Source organism: Micrasema longulum, unplaced genomic scaffold (assembly GCF_059751315.1).
Source record: "Micrasema longulum isolate JH-2025_06_02 unplaced genomic scaffold, ASM5975131v1 h1tg000411l, whole genome shotgun sequence".
Taxonomy (NCBI): domain Eukaryota; kingdom Metazoa; phylum Arthropoda; class Insecta; order Trichoptera; family Brachycentridae; genus Micrasema; species Micrasema longulum.
In genome coordinates this window covers 1033429-1050764 of record NW_028277611.1, presented here as the reverse complement: position 1 = coordinate 1050764, position 17336 = coordinate 1033429, and the positions used below count along the sequence as shown (strand labels likewise).

Sequence of the window (17336 nt, the reverse complement as noted above, 5' to 3'; positions counted from 1 at the left end):
AAAATAAAGTACACAAATTTTCATTACATTCGGTAAATACAAAAAGTATAATGTAAAAACCGCAAAACAAACAAACTCGTTTTTTATTGAGAAATTTCTGGAATAGAACAGAAAAAATAACGCCATTATTTGATGGCGAGACTTCAGAGTTCTGTATCTGTGGCTCGATGCTCTGTCACATTTTCTTTGCCAAAACTTTACTATGAATAAATTGTGGCACACGAAAAACCACTTGTGTGTCAAATAGCGAAAATTAAATACTTACACAAACAGTTTTTATGTTTTATCTCAAAAGCACAAAAAAATATACATGTTTAAATATTTTACCATTTTATTTACCACATAGAATAAATTTTCTACGGTTTCATAGATATTATAAAGTGTGATAATTTGATGATAATAATCACCACGTTCATAAAAAAGGTAAGAAAGAATTTGAGTTCAAAAATTTTACTAATGTAATAAAACAAAGCTCTTTTTAAAATATTTTTTTATTCAAGAAAGTATCAAAAATATTTATGCTATCAAATAAAATAATTTGACCTAGCAAATATATTAATTTGATTTGTAAAATAATTTTTAAAATTCAAACACGTTATGAAATGCAATATGTAATTATGTAGCATGTTTATTCCACGTCCAGGTGGATGAAAGAATACAGTTATTTGTGTGAAATGAAACCAGAATTCTGGACAAATAAAATTCTGTAAAAGAAAATCGAGTGGAAATATGTCGACCTCGTCGTGTGGTGGTTGGTGCATACGTTTAACATTTTTGAGGTTCCGGGCTCGATTGATGAAAATATTTGTTTTGATGGTCGTTTAACACTGCAATATTTCACTGTCCCTAGACTGGTACCCGAAGCTTAAGACTGGTCACCTTAACTATCAGTGACAAAGTTGATCTAGATACGCTACGATTGAAATAGCAATGCAGTTCTCTATGCACTACTGTATGCACCAACGCATTTAATAAAATAAAAAAAATGTACTATGAACTTCATGGCATAAAAAATGAACACTTAATAGATAAATTCAGTAGTTTTTTGTTTTTTTTATTTGTTTATAGACTGTCAAACTAAGCTATTTTTTATGTATCGTATTATCATCGCTACGATTTTTTTATGTTTTGTATTTTTTTTAATTACTCATTACTCTTCAGTGTATTGTCCTGATTAGTGGGTTGGCTTCCCAGAAACCAAAAAACTATCTCAGGATTCTATTATTGGTAAATTTAGAAGAACTTGTGACGACATCTTTGAGAGGCAACAATCTTTTCAAAATTACCAGTGTTCAAAAATATTAAATTTATAAAAAGTTAAGATCAGGTTGTGGTCCCGTGGCTAGTGTCCCGGACTCATGGACCAAAGATCCGTGGTTCGAATCCTACTCTTCTCCATCTTGATTACATTTTTTTATAGTGAGTTATTTACAACTCGTTGAAATTGGCCCTCAAAATTTAATATTTGGGTAAATCATAACGCAAATATTTCTTAAAAAAAAATAAAAAATTAAATAAAAAAATAACTATTTTAGATAAAAGAGTACAAAATAATTGTTTGAAACACTTTTAAAAAATTAAAAAATAATTCAAATAAAGGTTTGTTCGCGCAATCAATTTATTTGAAAACAATTTTCCTTTTGTAGAAAATATGTTGTTATTCTTTGTTTGTTCGAATACTCTCTATATTGGCTTTTGAAAGTTCATTTCTCAAAGGAAATCAAGAAAGCGCTCGCAGGACTGAACTTAAAAGTTCAGAAAACTTCTTTATGGGTTCGCTATGTTTTCTCATATATTTACATCTACAAAAAGTTCAGAAAATTTACAATGATGAATATATTTAGGTCAACAAAAACATTTTGTTTGTCTAAATATCATAATGGTGTTGCAAACAATTGGCAAAATAAATAACTTGTGTATGTATTACACATTATTTTTTTTTTTTAATAAAAACATCACAGTTAAGATTTTTTAAATTAATAATGCTGATCTCATAACATAAAGTTTACATTGTAATTATTAATTATAATAAAGTAAATGTAAAACAACTTGGTTTTAATTTTTTTTTTCTGTCTTTGTTATTTATACTATGATTAAGAAGCTAGTATAGCTTTGAAACCGGTCGGTAGAAAGAAAAAAAAGTGTTTAAAAACAAAGTTGTTTCAAATTTATTTTATTCTTTTCTTATGATATTCATGCACAAAGGAGGCTCCTTTTTTATACGGTTTGTTCGGGAGGATCGAAAAATAAAATCTTGATTGAAGATTTTACGCGTTTATTTATACTCAATAGATTTGAAATAATGTTTCCAATATACTCGTACATAAAAAATGATACGTCAATCCTCAAACCACTCTCATACACACGTTTGTCTAATAATAATGTAAAAAATAAATAAAATTAAGCGGGAATTTCGTACTCATTATAAAACGAAATAATACAGACTAAAACGGATACAAAGTCGTTGGAACAATAGGCTTCTTTCCCTCTCCGGCAACTACACGTGGATCGGACCATCTTCTAGGAATTTAGCAAACAACATGTGTTTGCACTTTTGCGACACTACGACAGTGACTAGTGACTACCTAAAATCTATGAAAGCTACCCTTCGAATATTTTTATCTGTTATGTTATTCATAGTGTTGAAATGCTTTATCTGTTAGGTTTTTAACTGGTTACTTTGAAAGCACGAACACTTTACAAATTTACTATTATGCTCAATGTTTGTTTTTGTAAATTTATTGATAATTTTAAGTTACCAGAATTTAACTCGTCCATGCACTTTGTAGCTGCAAGATGATTAGTAATCTAGCTGCAATAGGTAAATGTTATTAACTATCAAATATCCAAATTTAGTAAAAATGGTCTAGGATTCCAACCGTCCATGCGCTCAGTAGCTGCAAGACTTGTTGTAATCTAACTTCTATTTTTGTACATTTGTTTTTTTTTTTTTAAATACCACTAAATCTTTAGAGTTTCTTATCTCAATCTTAAAGTTTAGACTTTATTGTCAAATAAAAAAAATAATTAAATGGGGGCTAGATTTCTTATTGTCTATGCGCTCTGTAGCTGCAAGACGTGCTGTAATCTAACTCCTGTATATCATAATTGGAGACGAGGAACAAGAATCCCAACCGTCTATGCGCTCCGTAGCTGCAAGACGTGGTGGGATATTTATTTATTGTACAGCGCCCTTGAGGTGATTTTCACAAAAACGGCGCTATATAAATTATCCAAATATAAATATATTTATCCAAAAATGCATTCTCGAACCCGCGGTCTTCCATTCGCAAAATTGATCACCACCAGCTAGACTACAACACTAGAGCCATAGGAGGAGCAGTAGGCTCGAAGTTTACTACATAAAATACAGAAATACATCAGATATCTGAGACCAAAATATTTGAAATGAAAATACTTTAATAAATGTTATTAAATATTTGAATATAACTACTTTCTTACTTTTCTATGTCTGGCTTCGAGATGTCCATTTAGTAAAATTTTCGACAGCAAAACATAAAAACACCATTTTTTTTTTTACAGCGTGTGAATTTATTATACGAGAATTTATACATTCATTTATTTTGATTTGGGTTTACTACCTGATACTTAAATCATTTGAAACGCTTATTTACTTATTTTGGTTGAAATTTTCTAATATTAAGTTACTGATGGAAATTTTTAATAACGCTAATTGAGTTTCTCGAAATTAAAAATATTTTATAATTATTGATTTTACCAAAATCTTGCAAAAAAGAAGTATGGCGAAGCATGGACTTTGTTATCTTGAAATCGCTATTAGCAAATGTAACCCGTTACAATACTCATTATCAAAATCATTTGCCTACCTGCACCTAGTGGTGCAAACGACACTGCAAGCTAAGCTCACAAATCTTACGCTTCGGGCGCTAGTCCGGGAACATTGAAATATTGCAGTGCAAAACCAACTTTTAGGACTCAAAGAATGGTAGCCAAACGTCACAAAAACAACACAACTTTTTAATAGCTGATCATCAAAGTGTACCAAAATCTTTATTAAACTGTTTTTAAAAAAAAATCAATATTGGCGTTATAATGCTTGACCTAAAGCCTTCAGTTTAGGGGCCATTTTGAACGAATTGTAATACTATTATAAGTATTTTGTAAACGTGAATACCCACCTCGTAGTTTTATATTATGAAAGTACTAGACATCAGACATTTATTTTAAATGAACCTTTGACATATTTCTGTTATGCGGTTAAAAGAGGAGATTCCAGCAGAATGCTACTACGAAGTGTTCCTGTAATTTGGATTATTTAATACCAAAAAAACGTACTACCTTCGCTAGAAGAAATGCTCGGTAGCCCCAAATGTGTTAATTGTCCTGAATGAACATATTAAGTTCTCCAAAGCGAAAGCCATTTTCAGAAAAAGTGTACAAATTTGGATTTTTCTAAGATTAGAGACAATCGCAGGAGACTACTGCGAGATATTGCATAGATTTATAAACTATTAAGCGTGTTGTCCAGATGTTTATTTAAAGAAATGTCTATGTCAGAATTCTTATTTTGCTATTATTTAATTACGTATATAAATGCTTCCATATTATATTATGCTGTATCCCAACTCAGCACAGAGCTTTTGGCCTCATAGAGTAAGGGTTACGTAATCATTAATTTTGTAACGAAAACACATATATTCGTACATATAAATAAATTATAAAATAAAGACAAATATTAGCATCTACATTTTCCTAGAAACGTGATATGTTTAAAACGTTTAACTTGATCATACTCTTGGTGTTTTAACTTTTAAGATTTTTTATGGTTTTACCAAAATAGTTTTACATTTAACACAGTATTTTTTGTTTTGGGTCATATTTTTTAAACATGATCATATTATTTATATTTTTAGCACTGCGTAAGGATTACATTGATAGACGACGAACATGCAAAAATTATTTCTGAGTTTAATAAAGCGAGCACATTATGTATTAGACAAGCTTTTTTTTATACGTTTGTGTGAAATTACTTTTTTTAAATATTTTTTATTGTTACATATTTTTCCACCTTTTTCAATACATATTTAAAAAACAAAATACACTTTCACATCAACAAAAAAAATACCACAAAGGCATGGCCAGTGTGAGAATATACATTATAAAACTAATCATACACGCTGCTTTATTGGCATTTATAAATACTTACATTATTAAAAAACAAACTCTAGATAAACACAATATTGTGTATATTATATGAAAGTAAAATAAATTATCGCCTAAGTTCATAAATTACATGGAACCTATTGAATAAATACGCATTTGACATTTAACTTTTGAAAATACTCCGAAATACTTTTAACAAAATTAAAAAGTCTATAAACTAGCTAGGAGATAAATCACACTGTTACGTAAAATCAGAAATGTATGTTTGTCAATAATAAATATTTTTAATATCCCGATATAAAAATGAAATAGGCCAATAAAATTAAAAACACGCGAGTAAATTAGCGCCTCCGTCGCAAATTGATCAAACTAGTAAAAGTTAAAATATAACTGAGCATTTATATACTGATCAATAAATTTAACAAACTCCGACATTGTAGGAATGTGCATAAAACATTTGATTACACGATAAAATATTTCAAACTGCCGTTGTATTATATTAGCATTAATTGCATCTTAATAAATAAAATAACATAATAATGTGGCATAAAAGCACCGACTCGACTCTTCGTCTTTCCATAGTCATAAATTGATGCAGCCTTTGACCGGCGAATAACCTCAAAACGACCCAATGGATTATACGAGTATTGATCATTAATTGGAGGTCAAACCAGGATAAGTGTTGATAAAAATATATTAAATACTTACCACAAATCTTCATTACTTAAATCCTCGAACGATTTACTTATAATCTTAACTCGGCAGTAACGATAGGAAAAAATGGACAACTGTCTATTTATGAATACAAATGGCTGCAAAATTTAGTTTCACGAATAGATTTATCTTGCGAAGCCGGATCTCTTACTTGAACTAAAAATAAACCTCAAGCCTTTTAATGTTGTTATATACATACATCAAATCACCATTAACATTGTTGTCATGGGTCTATTGACTAAAGGTCCAACGTTTATCTTAAATCTTTTTTATGGCACGATTTAAATCAAATTTACTGAAGTTATTGTGTTTATATTACAAAAAGATAAACATACCCTCATTGGTAAATAAATTACTTTTTTGGTGTCAGCACAAATACAATAATGGTGTAAACGCGCGTCACACCTTTTGCCGCGCCTATAAAAATGTGGCCTAACTTTTTAGTGGTAAGAATGGCGTGTGCTGTTTAATTATGTTAAGGCATTACACGACATTGCTGGTGGTCAATTAAAAGGACCTAATTTCAAAGTCCCGTACATGGGGATAAAGACTTACTAGAAATTTGTGAGCGCTTTAAAAAATGCCAGAAAATATTTGAATACAATTACTTACCGACTTGTCTATGTCTATCGACTTCGAGACGTACCCGTTTTTTCGCCGGGACACTAATTACATCAACGCCCCTGAGTTGATTTTTACAAAAATGGCGCTGTCAAAAACAATACCTAAAAATAAATTAAATATTTGATTGTATAACGTGGGCTGAATTTTAAAATGCTGTAAGAAACAAGTTGTAAATATTTGAAGTCAGAAAAAATGTTGAAAAAGAAATATATTTTTCGTTTCTTCAACAACATATGTGCAAACTTTGTCTCTTATAGAATATCAAAAATTTTGCCGGCAGTGCATAACATATTGGATTATTAAAAATAAGATACCTTTCGCATTTAATCCGGTGTCAATAAACCTGGGTGTGAGCACATTTTTAACGCTCACTACTTATAGAATTGTCAATGTCACACACTCCTCTTATTCGGTAGTTGTAGGAAAAAAAACTGACTAATGGGTATCTTGCTTTGTTTTAGTAGTGCCTTGCGCGTAGGCTGAGATAAAGCGGTTCAAAGTGCGTTCGGGTGCCTGTCATACATATGCATAGTTTGTGTAACATTTTCGGGTACGTGCAATACAAAGATATATCCCTCCCTTTGGTTAAAATTATGTTTATTTTTTAATTGTCACACACATGCAATACTCACACACCCATACATATATACACACACCCTCACACAATATATATATACTCACCATTACGAACATGTATCATAATAAATACATGTTAGTGAGGGTGGGTATATTCCCCACTGAGTCTCTCCAGGGTATGTTCGGTCAAAACAGTTTGAAGACCAGCAGGAATGTGTATTTTACTACGCATTTCTTTCGATTGTTACGCGATATTATTATTATTGACATTCCCGAAATTATGGGAAGCATTAGCTTTTAAATTAGCATGTAAAATTTACCTGCGACTCTTTCCAAGTAAAAAAAAGCCTTGATCCATACCTGAAACAAATAAAAAACAAACATTAATGGAATATTAATTTGAGCACACTCATTTCTAACAATTTAATGCATTGTATAAGTTAAAAATATTACAACAGATATGGAAAATATGTTAGAGAAGGAAATGTTGAAGTCTAGGCATTGACAGCGCTTATTATGACCGTGTGAGTTGAAGTACTCTCTTATGGTGGAGAAGGTTTAGAAGACATTTCTTCGGTTTCTCTACCGAGAGAGTGCGGATATTATCCACGGCTTTATCCTTCTGAGTTCTTCCAGAGTATGCTCGGTTAGAACAGTTTGAAGTCCAGAAGGAATGTGTATTTTACTACGCATTTCTTTCGATTGTTGCGCTGTATTATTGACATTCCTGAAATAATGCGAAGCATTAGCTTTTATACTCTGGATAATTACCATAGACAGCGTCAACATGGACTGATCCACATTCCAATATATAGGACCAACCTGCCAATGGTAATGCCAGTTAGAAGGACCATCTCTATGCTGAACAAAATTTATTTTGGATATTTAAATTATTCATGGCTCTAGTATCTCTTACTTTTTAAATATATTATTCCCACGAAATTATGTTTACCTACGTGTTATTTATTTACACACCTATTTTTGCAGACTTTTTATTATTATTACTTGTATACGCATGTTACGATAAAAGTTATTCTCATAATGTAATTGAGACACATTTCACATATACATTTCTACCGCCATATTGAAACCATTGTATAAATTATAAAATGCGTTTTGTTTTTATGACAGAAATATTCTATATTCTTTCTGAAAATATCTGTTTTTATTTGAATCTCAAGAAACATATTTAAAATTATTTATATTATTTTTTGAAGAATGTTTTAAATGTTTTTTTTCCACATAGCCTCAAGATGCATGAAAAAAATGCTCCTTTAAAAATAAAAAAAACAGTTTTTTAAAAATATTCTAAAAATAAAATGTTTATTGCAGTTTATCAATTCAAGAAATGAAAAAGTATATAAGAAAAAACAAAAAAACAAATAATGCATTTTTAATAATGGTAGTTCCACACCCGGTTCATTCGCCACGTAAAATAGATTCATTGACGCCTGGTCAATAAAGCAGGTATTCAAAAACTGATAAAACAGTAAATTAAGTTAAACTGACGTTAAATAAAAGATGAAAACGTGCTCAATAAAGTGGCAGAATTACATGCAAAATTATGTTTAAAAAATTTAAAAAATCTAAATTACTTACGGAATTCGCATTTACATTCACCGTATAATTAAATTTAGTAGGAGTTATAAATCAATTACCTCACTCAAATTACGCAAGTAATATTGGGTATTAGATTATTTAATTGATATTTGGTCTGAAAGATGAATGAAATAAAAACAGAGAAAACGAAAAAACGTTGAAATTTATACATTATGTAATTTGCAGGTTGAATTTTATTTTTAGTAAAATGGCACTACCGACCAAATATTCGATTAAAGGCAGTTTTGACGTGGTTTCAGTTTTGGTCATAATTTGTAAATGCTGAATAAGTCAATTATTCTGAAATTATTTTTTTGTTTTTTCGGACCACAACAGGCCAGGAGGTCTAGTTACAGTAGTGAATTATACCACAGAATACACAGGCTTGAGGAAATTTTTTTTTGTGATTTCACCAGGATTTCACTGGTTGTTTAGTGTAATGGGGGAAGATGAATTGCCAACAGTTTTTTTATTTTTTTATTTTATTATTATTTTTTTTTTTTTTTTAATTTATTTTTCTTTTTTAAATTCTGAACAATGTTTTTTTTTTATTTTTATTCCCGCCAAACTGCAAAAGCAGTTTTTTGCAGGGATTTCTCTCTCTTTTGCAGGGAGTTGAGAGAACGAGTTCTAGTTCATGCCGGGTATACGACTATAACTTACTTAACATATAACTAAGAATCGAGGTTGTAGCGGCATTGGAGCCTTAGAGTAATAATACGCCACTGGTTAATAGAGTCGACCAAACGGACAAAAACCATTCTATGATTATCGACAGCGAAGTTGACGACAGTTTACATCTTGAAACGGGCTGTAGGTACTGAGGTCGCGAATTGAAAGCGTAAACCACAACTGTTTTTTGTTGAACTAAAAACCAAACCAAAAATTTGGAACGCGTTTGTTATATGCGAAAGAGCTAAAAGGCTTCTCTAGCAAATACCTATGAGATTGGAGCAGCGTGCTTAAGTGACTTATTTCGTCATATATTTTTTATTATTCTACTTTACTTTTAAATTTAATTATCCGTAAATCCTTTTTTCTTTTTTTTTATGTAATTTAAAAAAAATTGAAATTTACAATTTCTATTTCTGTTTGTGTTTGACATTTATTTGAAACACGTTTTTCTTCATTGTTTTCTAAACGGAGATAGTTTTTTCAAAACATGATATTCATGGTGATTGCGGTTTATTGACGAGTTATTGCTCCCCATTAAATATGTTAAAATCTCATCTCCTGGCTTAGACATGATCTCACACTCATTGATTCAAAAATTTTCAAAACAAGTTTAGATGCGTCAATATTCTACATGGTAATTGTGGTTTTTTTAAAAAAAAAGCCAGTATTGAGACGCATCGATTACCTGAAGAAAAAACTACCAAAACACTCCTAAAAACCGGCCTAAAAATACCGTTGCTTTAATTTTTTTTTTAATTATCGTGTAGGTGTATTGAAAATTTTTTAAGCAGCATATACATAAGATATCTTTTGAACTTAGTTGTAAGGAATAATTTATTGAAACAAAGATTGTTTACGCGATTTAACGTAGATCACAAAAAATCCTTACAATAAAAAATAAGTTTCAAACAAGTTTTGAAAAAACGGTCATCAATTACTTTATTATGTCAAATGTATACTGGTTATATAACTAGTTGCGTTTAGCCTAACCACTTAATCGATCTAAAATAAAATATTATTAACATAATATTATATTTATAATAATACAACACAGTATTCTATGAGAGAAACAAGAGCCTTATAGTTGAGTCATGTCAACATACTTTATTAAGGTGGTGACCTCAAACTAGTCTGTAACATAAGATGTAGGATCCATCTGAAAGGTTTTGATTAGTTAAACTAATTTTATAACAACGGGCACCCCATGACTCTATGCCTCTGATTTCAGGAAAAAGCAAAAGATGAGTTTCGAACTCACACAAATCCTCCCGGGCCATGGCGGGTTTATGAGCTAAGTTTTCGGGATCAACTGCAGTCCATGTGATGATGAAACGCCTCAAGATATTCCCCACTTTATTATCACCTTTTCAGCGTCGAAACCTGGAGGCGCGATGCAGAAGCATTTGTGAGGATCTAAGCCACATGCATTCCGTAATAAGTCACAATGGTTAGGATAGTACAGGTAATAAAGACAAAAAATGAAAACAGGGAACAAAGTGCAGTGATCTCTTCAGGTAAAACACAAGGCCTACCGTTGTCTACTAATGGTCCAGCTTACCTTGAAAGAGTTTTCTGTGGTTTTCCCTTCATTAAGCAAATGCGAAAAAGTGCCTATAAAGGTCGAAAGCCGAAATTTCCTTCCCTTTTTCAACACTTAGCCATAGATAGCCAAGAAACAAAATCCACTTCTGAAATATTAACCATGTACAAATGTATGCTGTACGCATGAACAATAATACGACAGCTCACATTTAAAACAAAAAGTTTTCTGTATCTGGCGAAATACTTATTACACATAAATTAAATGTAATATTTTTACTATAGATGCAAATATGTCGCGTCGGTAACGAGTTTTGACGGCTTATTAGTCATGCATATTTTACTTTTCATTTCATCACGACTACGTCCCACGTACTGTGTACCAGACGATGTATGATGTGTGGATACAAGCACCTCGACATGACGAAGCCGTAAATGCTATTTAAATTTGCATTATATTCAGAGTACAAACAGCAGCCGTGGCAACTTACTACCGCGAACTGTGAAGCCTTGATGGAGATAATATATGTTTGTGTACTTAGACCAACAGCTAACAGACGTACAGAGTATCGTCGTACAAACCTAGTTTTGGTCTTGTGAGATAAATTGAATTTATGACTTAAGCCCGCTGCGCTGTATTAATTTGTGAAGTCAGTGAGCGAATTGGAGCAAATGAAAACAAAAACGTTAGATAAAAGTCTCAATAATTGAAGACCGTATTGTGATCAGATGGTAGTATTGCAGTAGACTGCATCCTCTTTAAAGCCAACGAACCTCATTATGCAGTGAAGATTTCCGTATTTAATCTCTGTTATTGAGTTAACATTTTTTAAATTGGCGACGTAAAGGAGATTCAACAACAATTGTGTTGACAATTTTGATCACCAAATACATAACATTTTTAATTTTTCGCCGCTTGATGGATGATGTAATGGCAAAAAATCTTGTGATTCATTTTAGTTTCGAAAATAGAAAAAAAAAAACGTTATCACTTAAGTCATAATGTTAGCTCCATGTTGAAATTAAAATAATTATATCATGTTTAATATGATGTTTCTCCATGCATTCGATTACAGTATTTGCAATATCCTCAATAATTCAAAAAACAAGAGTCCTAGAAGTTCTTCTATAGAACCTGTACTAAAATTAAGATAAATAACAATATTTGAGTTTGTCCAAATGTTCATAGACAAAAGACTGGATTTCACCCCCTCGGGGGTCATTAAGATTAACAAATTACAACAGGGATGGAGAATCAAACCAGCCAATGACAGGTCATAAGCCCTGTAAATGCCTTGACTTCCATATTCCCTTATTTAAGGTATTCTCCATCCCTGTTGTAATTTGTTAAAATAAATAAGTTATTTTTTGTTTTGTACATTATTTAGTGAAAAAAAAAAAATTATATTGTTATGGTATTTATTACAATCAATATAATGTTAAGTTTCCGCAAACCAAGTTTTGTAAAATTTCCATTGAAAATAAACGTAAAAATGGCATTTTTCAATAAAACATTATAAAAGCGCCATCTATGAATGGTTAGTTTCATATTTTTGTTTAAAATTACCTTAAGTACCACTGTATTTAACCTTATACAGAGTTTATCACTATTAATAGACATTTAAACAGATATATAAAACCTTTAAAACCATTACCATTATGTATAGTTAATTAATATTATTGTTTATTTGGCATGTCTGCCTTAAAACAGGTTGTGCCTAGTTAGGCAGACTAGACATGATCCAGAGAAATATATTACCAGACTGTCTATGTAGTAGATAAAATTATTGTTATTTTTGTTAATAAACCATTATTATTATTAATATTTTTATGATTATGAAAAAGGAATATGGAAGTCGATGCATTTGCATTAAAAAGAAAATCGGTTAACAATATTTTGTGCATACAGATAAATGTAAGATCTTTTTTGACTATTACAAGAATTCAACTCTATAGATTTACAACATCTCAATAGACAAGAAGTAAATGACTTTGATAGATATTTTTTAGAGATAAAATAATTATTAGGGAATCTGAAAATCTAGATACTTACGTAACCCAGTCGTTAGCCCTTAAAATACCATATTTGAGTGATCATCACACACCGAGTAACATTTGCCATTCTGCCTTAAGTTTGTGTTTTCACATTTTGTCGTTTCAAATACGTCTTACAAGCTGATAAATAATGCATGTAAAATTAATTTGCCAATTTATCGAACACCAATTTTCAGTATGTGTCATAAAAATCCACAGAAATATAAAACAACGGGAACATAACAAGAATAAAAAATACCATATTTTATTGGTTTCTCTTTTTGCTAAGCAAAGGTCGTAAAATTAACAGTTAACATGAGAAACTCTTGTTTTACGTTTGAATATTCATGAAAACGAAGTAAAACATCAATCATTTTTCTAAAATTTGAGCTTTTTAACTTATGTTTTTATCAACAATATTTAAAGTAAAATCCAGTCCTTGTCTACAAAAATTTGGACAAACTCAATTTATTGTTGATGAATCCACCTGGTTCACGAAGAAGCATAGAAATTAAAAAAAAAAAAAAAAAATTCAGGCGTTGCCTAGTGTGTAGGAGAAATAATTTAATTAGATGAATCTCACCCGCATAAAAAAAAGTTTCAACTCTCTTACTTCACAAACATCAACAGATGAAAGAATTGAAGGAATTTAGATGTTCAAGTATGGACAGAATGGTGAATGTTACACGGTGGGCAAAGTGGCCACTTAAACCAGCCAATGCCAGGTCATAATCCCTGTAGATGCCTCGACTTCTATATTACCTTCTTTAAAATGTTCTTCATCTCTGTTGTAATATGTATATTGTTAAAAAAATTATTGTAATTTTTTTTTTATGTACTTGTTTTTTTGGAAATTAAACTTTCAGCAAAACTCTCACAAAATTATTTTGAAAATACTTTCAAACAAATTATTAATTACGAATTAGGATTGACCCTTACGAAGGATTCTATTTATCTCCGCTCTATTATTTTTTTTGCCTAAAAATGCTGATCATTTTAAAACGTACAAAATTCACGATTTTTGCGTGTGGCCTGTTGGCGCCAGGCAAACGTCACTTCATTTTAGTGTATTGATGGTACTAAAATTTTATTTATATATGTTTTATTCATTCTCTAAGCATTAAAATAGTCAAATATAAATATCCGAACATGACCATTAATTTATAAAACGAAATAAGGAAAACAACTCACTCTGAAAATGAACATTTTTATTAAATTTACCATACACAATTTTCAACGGGGATAGAGGGACTCTTAGGAATGCGATACGGAAATCTGAAGCAATTACTCAAATATTAAAAATTCAACAGATGAAAGATTAATAAAAATTTGGAATTGCAAACATGGCAAAATGGTGAATATGACACAATTCATGTACCAATTTTTTGTTTTTTTTGTAAGGGTGTGAAAATATTTTTTTTTCCGGCGGTGCCTTTTGCGTTTTTCGAAAATATTTTTTATATTTGTATATCGTCCGTCCGAAGACGGCAGATAAAACTGGGTGATTTAATGATTTTCGGATGTTCCATACGCCTATAAAAAACAACTTATGCGTAAAATAAAAATACAAATGAGACCCGTCAATAGTAAACATCTATGGCGTGTTTTATAGTCAAATAATTTGCGAAACTTTTAAGTCACGTAAGTGTGCGTGCACTTATCCAAAAATGTCTCAATCACCGCGTCAGCAATTTCAATTCGGGGAATGTAAAAATAGTGTGAAGGCAAAATTTTCAGCGCGATGGCATTCTAGATTATTAAAATCGAATCAAAGTAATACACCGGGGTGAGTAAATTAAGGTGTAAAATTCCATAAAAGTGCCCCGGCGGTCGGCACAAGATGGCGGTGTTCATGCGTAATGAAAATGGGCGAACGGCTCATATTTACATAACAAAAGGCACTGACGTCATTATAAAGCAACCGCCAATTTGAATTCCTGCATACTTGAAATATTTGACCGCTTTATTTCGGGCCGGCTAAACCTCGGATATTTTGTTAAATGAAGTTGGCGGCAATGAGGAGATTCGGTGGTTTTTTAATATATTTTTTATTTGTTAAAATACCATCAAACTAAAAATCAAATGCATTGCAACACAAAGGAAAAACATTTTGGGGAAGGGATATGAAAGTTTAGGCATTAACAGGGCTTATTGCCTGTTATTTATTTATTTTATTTTATTTGGGAATTTTACAGCTATTACATAAACAAAATAAGTAGAAAAATTTTAACAATGCTAAAGCCAATTAAAAAAATCTACTGTAAATATAATGACACATAATATATAAGAAAAGAAGTTTAGTAATTGGATTTGTGTGACGTTTGTATTCATGTGTATGTGAATGTGTGTATCCGTGAATGAATGAGGGAGAGGATACATGTGCGTGTGGGAATGAATGAGGGAGAGGGTGCGTGTGTGTGGGTGCGTATATATAAAAAAATAATTGTTTAAAACTTGTAATTGTATTAAAAATGGTACAATAAAGAGCTTAGTAAAAAGTTAGAAACCGTTTTGTTAAAATTCAAATCAAGAAATGATTTAAATTGTATTTTTTTAAAATGTGTTAAATTTCAAAACCGTATTCTGAAAAAACAAGCATTTTATTTTAAAATTTAACTGATACACATCGAATGAATAATGTGCGACGAGTCCTAAACAATACGGTAGGTAACCACAAAATGCAGTAAATACGAAATAATGACAACAATAAAATAAGGTTTGACAATACGTGAACGTTGATTCAAAACGAACACACAAATGCATATTATATGCACCTACATAATAAATAAATAAGAGTAAAATATAAGTTTGATAGAAATTATTCGGATTATAAAAATCAGATTATTGGCTGGCTCAAGTAGCCACTTTACACACTGTGTAACAATCATCCGCCAGCCTATGTTTAAACATCAACATTCCCTTAACTCTTCCATCTGTTGACTTTTGTTAAGTAAAAGAGCTGAAACCTTAATTAATAAAAAAATTACTACCTGGAAACCGGAATGCTATCAAAACACATAACCAGACTATAATTGATTGGTTTGTTTACAAAAATCTCTGACGTACTTCAAAGAAGACCATTTTCATTAAATTTTTCCCACAATGCAACACCGACACAAAACCAGGGTAATTTAACCTCTAAGCGATGTATGAACACCATAATTATTAATTTATGAGGACAATAATTTAGAATTTAAAATTAGTCCCGCTGTATGAATCTCCTACCAGGCATTTATGAGATTATGCCGAAAACCGCAGGAACATTACCATTAAATGACAAATTTAACAACATTACAGAACGCTCGATTATTTTGTGTGAGTTTTAGACATTAAATTATTTTTATCGTAAGAATTTTTCAGTGTACAATACAAAATATAAAGATATAGATTACACAGACATCACTCTGTCAGATTTCAAATTTACACTAAAAATGCATTATGTAACTTATATGTACTAATATGTACATCTTCCGTCCCCTCAGGGGCGAATCGTCAAAATAAGCGATTATGCACTGCTTACTATTTTTTTTTACTTTTAATAATAACAATTTATAGTTACCATGTTTATGGGAAAATAAATGAAATAATTGTTATTTATTATAAATCGCCGTTCGTATCTTTCTTCAAAAAAATATCTAAGAAGTGCGCCCAGCGCCAGCGCCCAGCCCATTCTCACTGAACGATGAAACTATACGATTACCTCAGCTTATTCTTCCATACAAAAAAGTACATTGTATTTTTCCTCTTTAACCCAAGTCGGCTTTTTTAGTACTAAAACAAACTTTAAGATTATAAATATTATTAGAAGATTCTCTATTTGGAAACTAGTATTTCGAGCATTTTTTCAGAAGGACTATTTTTCTTTGATGGGATACCGTTGACATATTATGTATCACATAGGACAGGTGGCGTTCGCAGTGGCCGTTTTAGGCATTATTTATTTTAAAAGAAATCGGCCAGTGCTCGAGTCTTGACAGTACTGTCAATGACAGATCATAACTGATATATCTGCTGAATGTCACTGTGGTATTTGTTAATAAACTTTTGTACAAGTTTAGTATTCTATTAAAATAGTATATAATAAAGCTACGTACATCGCGTGGTTAGTAATAATTGTTGTTTGAGTTGATTTTCACAGAACCACAAAAAAAAAGTCATTTATAATTACATTACTTACATGTTATGTAGGTACTTATATGTAGTACAAATTAATTATCATTTTTTATAGATTACCTATAAAATAAGTCACGGCTCGCCACTGCTTCCCTTCTTTATTCTCTCTTCAAGCATCCTCGTCCTAATCCCGCCCAATTTACAATAAATTGCTGTTCTTAAAAAAAAATATTAAAAAATCTGTAAAAATTGAAAAATATTTACAAGAACATGAAAATAACATTTTTAAATGTATAAATTCACATGTATTTATTTAA

General features: G+C 30.8%; 1 protein-coding gene across 7 annotated transcripts in view; it reads right to left on the bottom strand.

Annotated features, from left to right (window-relative positions):
• Pgant9 (polypeptide N-acetylgalactosaminyltransferase 9) overlaps nucleotides 1–17336 on the bottom strand; it is a 647455-nt gene that overhangs the window by 245178 nt on the left and 384941 nt on the right. The window contains exon 1 of one of the 7 annotated variants that reach the window (XM_088226149.1): nucleotides 6472–6490. The exons of the other annotated variants lie outside the window; for them this stretch is intronic. The gene's annotated coding sequence lies outside the window, so the exon portion shown is untranslated. Of the gene's footprint in view, nucleotides 1–6471; nucleotides 6491–17336 lie in introns of those variants that run through there. 7 annotated transcript variants of the gene reach the window in all.